Source organism: Balaenoptera physalus (assembly GCF_965194825.1).
Source record: "Balaenoptera physalus genome assembly, chromosome: 1".
Lineage (NCBI taxonomy): Eukaryota > Metazoa > Chordata > Mammalia > Artiodactyla > Balaenopteridae > Balaenoptera > Balaenoptera physalus.
Window position 1 is genome coordinate 149,232,694 of NC_138882.1, and position 7,456 is coordinate 149,240,149.

The 7,456-nt window shown below is 37.8% G+C and overlaps 1 long non-coding RNA gene across 1 annotated transcript; it reads left to right on the plus strand.

Moving 5' to 3' along the window:
- Positions 1-891: 891 nt before the first annotated feature.
- Positions 892-6,163, plus strand: LOC309638815. The gene is made up of 2 exons (XR_014251319.1): positions 892-4,989; positions 5,910-6,163. It is a non-coding gene; the product is annotated as an uncharacterized lncRNA (long non-coding RNA).
- The last annotated feature ends 1,293 nt before the right edge of the window (positions 6,164-7,456 follow it).

Consider the following 7,456-nt stretch of genomic DNA (forward strand, 5'->3'; position numbering starts at 1 on the left):
AAAGGAATGGACATTTTCTGTGCACTTGACTATGTTCCAGATACTCTACGTGGATCATCTAAGTGAAATCTTGCACTATCTCCATGGAATACTTATTGTGTTCCTCATGTCACAGATGACAAAGTAAGATTCTAACAGACAGAATAATGAGTCTAAGACCAAGTGGTTGGCATGGAGGTACATTGTTCAGGTCTCCTTTTAAGAAAATCTGCTGCACGTAGTGTAGATGATGCTGTTGCTGCATCTTCAGAGCTACACTGACATTCATGCCAAGACCACACTTCACTCAGGCTGCTCCCAGGCCATGACTGAGCACAGCAGTGGCACTAAAGCCAGTCCACTCCTGCCCCATGTGGAATTCCTCCAACTTTTGCTCTGAGGCTCGGCATTGGCCTGGCCATACTCAGAACTGTAGTCAGAGATTCTATCTGATGCTCCTTCATTCCTACTCTCCTTTTAAAGCTGTCAGACCTACATCACCTACCCTCTCCTATTCCCTCCATCTTTATCCTTCATAATCATTCCCACAATAAGTCTCTTGTACATCCCGTCTTGTCATCTGCATCTCAAAGGACCTTACCTGACAAAGGTCACATAAATAATAACTGTCAGAATAAGAGGCAAATGCAAAGGTATTGCTCTTTCAATATTGACATTAATACTATTAATAGTACTAATATTGATACTACTAATGATAAGTAACATTAAGACATATACCGTTTGTTAAGTGTTTACTAAGAACTAGATATTACACTTAGACTTTCATGCATTATCTCACTCAGTTTTCATAACAACTCCATATGATAGATGTTATTATCTGCATTTTACAGATGAGAAGACAAAGGCTTAGAGATGTCAATTAATTTACACAGGTCACATAATTTTTTTTTTTGCTGCGTTGGGTCTTCATTGCTGCGTGCGGGCTTTCTCTAGTTGCAGCGAGCAGGGTCTACTCTTCGTTGCGGTGCATGGGTTTCTCATTGCAGTGGCTTCTCTTGTTGCAGGGCACAGGCCCCAGAGTGTGCGGGCTTCAGTAGTTGTAGCACTTGCACTCAGTAGTTGTGGCACATGGGCTTAGTTGCTCTGTAGCATGTGGGATCCTCCCAAACCAGGGATAAAACCCGTGTCCCCTGAATTGGCAGGCAGATTCTCAACCACTGCGCCACCAGGGAAGTCCCTACCCAGGTCACATAATTATCCAGTGGCATAGCCAGGATTTGCCCTGGGGTCTGTATGGCTCTAAAATCCATGTTCTTAACCCCTCTGTACATTTTATATACGATATTGCTTATCACAAACCACTCTGCCTTCTTCCAGCTTTCATCACCTTGCATGCTTTAGGACTATGACTTGATGGGTATTTATTCACTTGAAGTTAGAATAAGCAACAACTATTTATAAAATGCCAAATCTGTGCCCAGGTTTTTGGCTATATCCTGAGGATCCAATAGAAGAAAAGGTCTAGCTTCTGCCCTCAGGGAAAATCATTATTAATCTGGCAGGTTATTAACAATTTAAATAAAAAGAAACAAAGAACCATCTAAGAAACTAGATGATTATAGGGTTGTTGTCAAGTGACACTAACTACTCTTCTGAACAAAATAAATTAAAAATAAACAAACTCCAAAGTTGATGAAATTTCAAAACAACAAGGAGTGCATATTAGCTGGAAAAAAGAAATTAGATCTTGAAAATTCTGTAAGATTTGGAAAGGCAGAAAATGTGGTATACCAAACCGGAGGTGAATAACAACAATTTGTTAACTGGAGGGAAAAAAATTAATCCTTAAAATAATGGCAGATTCAGGTAGAAATGTAACTAGTAATCTCTCACTTGGCATCACTGAAAACTTTTCCTCCTAGAGAATATAATGTAATGTACCTTGATGGAAATAATGTGCACTTGGCAGTCAGACAGACCTGCAACCCACAAGTCTGTCAGCACGTACTGGTTAAACAATAAAAAAATCGTGAACTAGGGCCACAAAGAGGATGTTTAATGATGCTGTATGGGAAATATAATGTTGTCCAGGTATCTCCCCAATGAAGGACTCTGTTTTAATCTTGGACCTCAGTCAGGAACTTACCTTCCTAACTCAAGGGGTCTTACAGTACTTTTTCATGCCATACCAAAAGAAATGTTTTTAAGACAGGGAGACAGACAACCACATACTAAATCCTAAGAGAAAAATAATGAGGCAGCTGGGCTGAGTACCCAGACTACAAAAAAAGCTGTTGGATCCTATATTCAGAATCAAGACGTGCTAATTAGTAACTTTCTACCTATCACCTGTTAGTGTCTTGGAAGCAAAGCCTCCTTATCAATTCTTTAAAGAAACTTCAACGTTTGAAGTAAACACTAAAGAACAGCATGAGCAAAGGTTAAGAATCTTCTGTAAAATAGTGTGAAGAGCTCTGCTGCAAATCATCAGTACCTCAGAATGAGGTTGTCTTAGGTACCATGGGGGAAAGACCCAGAAAGAGATCAGAAGAATTTGAGTGATGTAGTGATGACTTAAGACCAGAACAAAACAGAAATTGTTCCATTAGTCTTACCTAGTTAAGGCCTTTCTCCGTAGTGAGAAGGAACTGAATGTTATTTTCACAAACCTGCTGCATAATATTTGTTCCTCTATTATATTATGCTTTAGACAATTATAGCATAAGGTGCACATTCCATAAAGTTTTCCAGATTGGGCCATCCCCAAGTGCCCACACTGATGCATTGAGCGACTGGAATGGAATGAACTCCTGAGGAGACCAAGTGGGAATCCCTGGATGAGAGGAGAGACAGGAAGCCTTGCTTATCAGTCTTCATTGAAACGTGTTACCAAGACTAATAATCTGGTACATAATTTTAATAAGAAGCAGCAAATTGAAAGAGGAACAGAGTAACTAAAATGAGAAGACTGAAACAGTGAGTGTTGGGAAGATGTGGTTAGGAGGTTTGGAAGAGGTCAGATCACACAGGGTCTCCTAGGCTGTGCTACAAACAATGGGAGGACATGCAAAGGTTTTTAAGAAGGGAGGTGACATACTGAATTTGCATTTCCAGAAGATCTTTCAGACTGCAGTGTGTATAATGAATCAGGGTAAGATATTGGATATCAGCGTATGAGTAAGAAAGTTATAACAATAGTTCAGATAAGAAATAATGGTAGCTGGATTGTTGGTGGTGGTGTAAGTAGAAAGAGAGATAAGTTGAGGAGAAAGGGAAAAGGTAAAACTGACAGAACTTGGAGGATGGGAAGGATGTCAGAGTGAGGAAGAAGAAAGTGTCTGAGATGGCTCCTAGGTTTCTGACTTGTTTAATTGGGTAGATGGTAGTGAATTCACTGAGCTAGGGAGCACTGGAAGAGGATAAAAGCTTGCAGGGAAAGATCATGGATTTGTTTTTGGTTGTAAGTTTTAAGTGCTTTGAGACACAAGAAATGTGGAAGGTGGATAGGTGTGTCTGGAGTCAGGAGAGTGGTCTTAATGGGGATGTAATAAGTAACTTGTAAATGACATGAAAGTGAGGATATTTCAAAGGTTAATTACTACTGAAACTTAACACTGTATAGGGGAGAAAGAGAAATAAGAAATAGTTAATAGTGATTACCTCTGAGGAGGAGCTCAGAAAAGTAGAGGATGAGAGAGATGTACACTTGTTTATTTTGCATGAATTTATTTCTTACAGTGTGCATTTTCAGTAGTTTAAAAAATAAAAATAGAGTTACCATATGATCCTGCAATCCCACTCCTGAACATATATCTGAAGAGAACTCTAATTTGAAAAGACACATGCACCCCAATTTTCATAGCAGCACTATTTACAATAGCCGGGACATGGAAGCAATCTAAATGACCATCAACAAATGAATGGATAAAGAATATGTGGTATATATACACAGCGGAATATTATTCAGCCATAAAAAAGAATGAAATAATGCCATTTGCAGCAATATGAATGTACCTAGAGATTGTCATATTAAGTGAAGTAAGTCTGGCAGAGAAAGACAAATATCTTATGATATAATTTATATGTGGAACCTAAAAATGTGATACAAATGAACTTATTTACAAAACAGAAATAGACTCACAGACATAGAAAACAAACTTATGGCTGCCAAAGGGGATAGCAGGGGGTGGGGGGGATAAATTAAGAGTTTGGGATTAACATATACACACTACTATATATAAAGTAGATAACCTACAGGGACCTACTGTGTAGCACAGGGAACTATACTGAATATCTTGTAATAGCCTATAATGGAAAAGAATCTTAAAAAGAATATATATGTATATGTGACTGAATCACTTCGCTGTACACTTGAAACTAACACAACATTGTAAATTAACTATACTTCAATTTTCAAAAATCTCAATAATTACTTTTTAAAAAGAGTTTGATAAAATTAGAGAGGCACTTGAGAGAAGAGGAAATTTCTCTGCTTGATTTAATTTAGGGACGCCTGGTATAGCTGTGTAGGTTGTATGCTTCACAATATCAGGGGGTGCCATTCACATAGATTACAATGTGTAGTATGAAATCTAAACAACTGTACATGGTAGACTTGATTACAATTATTTCAGATGCAAAACATCTTTGAAGATAGCCAAATAGATAATTAAAGTCCCACAAGAGCTAGAAGAAGTTACACCTAAATTTAGCCATCAAGAATAAGTGGGCAGAGGTCAGCTGAAGGGACGGTGGGATTGGGGAAGGTAGAAGGCAGACAACAGTTAAAGTAGGGACGGAGTGTCTACAAATTTGGCATGACAATATCTTTTTCTTATCAAAGATTCCAGTTAATGGGAAATATCAAATTTTTAATGTTCCATTCATTCTAATTTTGTCTTAAACTTACTGCTGTAGATTTAACATACAAAATACTCTCAGACAATTGTCAGTTTAACCTTTTTGAAAGATGTGTCATTTATTAACAGCCAGGTCCCAACAGAACTAGAGGTTTATAAGAAGTTCTCAGAAAGAGAACCATGGACACAGGTATTTTCTCAAAATCACTTTAGTTCTTTTCTCCTTGATCTCTTACCAAATCCTCTGTTATAAGCTTTATTACAGGGTAATATAATTGTTTTCCTCTTTTTGTAGCCTTATAGACTGTAAGCTAGTTGAGGGTAAGTCTCTTTTACTTATTTAAATGTACAGTGTCTAGCAGAGTATTTAGTACAGAGTGGGTGCAAACGTACAACTGATGAGTGAATGAATGGATGGAAAGTATAACAATGGAACAACAATGGTTTGAGAACCAGGAAATGTAGTTTCTAGTCTTGAGTCTCCTCTGTGTGACTACTGGAAATGTACTTGATTATTTCATAGCTCAGTTTTCTTTGTTTAAGTTAATCTGTTTGATACATCACATGTCATGTGCTTAGTGAATGAATAAGGCATAGTTCTTCTGACTTCATATGGGAAAGGTGTCAAACATTTGCTAAATATCCAACACGTGCTACAACTTTCATCCCGGCAGACACACACACACACACACATACGGTCTCAATGTTAATCCTCATAACCATGCTTTGAGGTAGATATTATTGTTGTCACTTTTACAAATGAAGGAATTAAGTTTCAAGTATATTAACTGATGTTTCAGGTTCACAGAGAGTAAGTAACTGCAATAAAATCAGAGGCTGTCACAGATGAAAACCTTTCAACCTCACCATGTTGCCACTTGTTTGAGAAAGTTTAAAACAGTATACACACACACAGGGCATCACCATTGTTTCAGATATCAGCTCAAAGGCATATATTTGTTTGTTTCTGTATAAGACAGCAAAACAGGTTTTCATACCAACCCACACAGGATGTGAAGCAACATATTGACTCAAATATTTATTAAGTGGGGACTAAAAGGTCCAGATTTTGGTGAAGATTGTTTTGTTTTGCTTTTTCCTTGCGACCAGGCAACAAACAACAAGTGAAGAAAGTAAAATGTTGGCAGACAACTTGGCTAAAGTAACAGACTTCTTTGTCATCCAGTCAGACACTGGAGATGGAAAAAAATCTGCCTGTTATTTTTGTCTGCTCTCTCCTGGCTGAAAAATAGGGGATTCTTTAGAGGTAAAAGGGATAGTCTGTTCCTTACAGTTAAAACGGACCCTATACACAAAGGCTATGCCATATTTGCAAGAGTTAGGGGGAAGAAGAGAGAGAGAGAGAGATAAAGAATGAATGATGGACTCATACAAGATTATTTAGATTAAGAATGTATCTTCTTATACATAATAGCCCATTTTCTAACCATACAATGTTTGGGAATGCATGCATGTATAGTGAATGTGCTGGTGAGTTCAATATACATGTACGTACTTAGTTTCTATCACAAATTAATGTTCTTCCTTCTCAGACATATTTTTCTTTTTGCCCTTTTGCAAAGAAAATTTTCTTTTCCCTCTTTCTTTTTCCTTTTGACTGTCAGGAATCTCAGAACTCATGCCCATACCTGATTATAAGTTTCCCTTGGCCTGGGGTTTCTATTGTAAGGGGTCTATTTAGACAGGTCTTTTAGTAGCAGACCTCCTTCTATGCCTTTTGTTGCAGGCTACAGCAAATCCTTGCTGGAGGTATAAAGTAGACTCTATTAATAACCTTGATTCTTCACCCATCCCAGCATGTACACCCTTGCCATCGCTTCATCATGGGTGGAGTGTACTTCACTGACACTTGACTTGAGATTTGGCCCTGTAACTTGCTTGGGACAATAACAGAAGGTGGAAATAGTACTGTGCTTAGGTTTTAAGAAACTTCAGTGTTTCCTCTTGCCCTCTTACATGTCTGCCATTACCACGAGGTCATGCTCAGGTAGCACACTGGTCACAGGAGGAGGTTGAGAAGCACATAGAGCAGAGTTGCCCTACCTGAGCCCAGCCCAGATCGGTTGTCAGCAGACCTCCAGTGGACTTGCAGACACATGAGCAATAATAAATTACTGTTGTTTTAAGCCATTGAGTTTTGAGGTAATTTTTTTATGCAGCAAGTTGACCAGCATAAAATATTTATATTTTAAATGTACACATTTGTATTTATAGTCAGTAATAGTTTTAGTGAATATGTGTACAGTCTTTTAATCTTGAGAAACAGTATATTATTTCATAATTCAATAGTTTTGAACATGTTGTCTTTTTTGACTCAGTCTGGTTAAGGAATTTGTATTCATCCTTTAAAACCCTATTATCAGCTGAGAATTCTCTGTGAAGCCTTGCCCGATGTCCCTTGAAAACTAACTCACTTTCTTCCCTGTACTGAATGTATACCTTGAACAAATTTCTATTTTTTCTAGCTCTCTCGAGATTTCTGTGACACCCAAGGTCAGAGACTATGTTTTATGTATCTTTTTAACCTATTTAATAGACATATCAGACACCAAAAAATATATATAATTGGATATACTCTGTGATCAATTTCCAATCAGTTCACTTGTTAAGAATGTACTATCCAAGAATATGGTCCT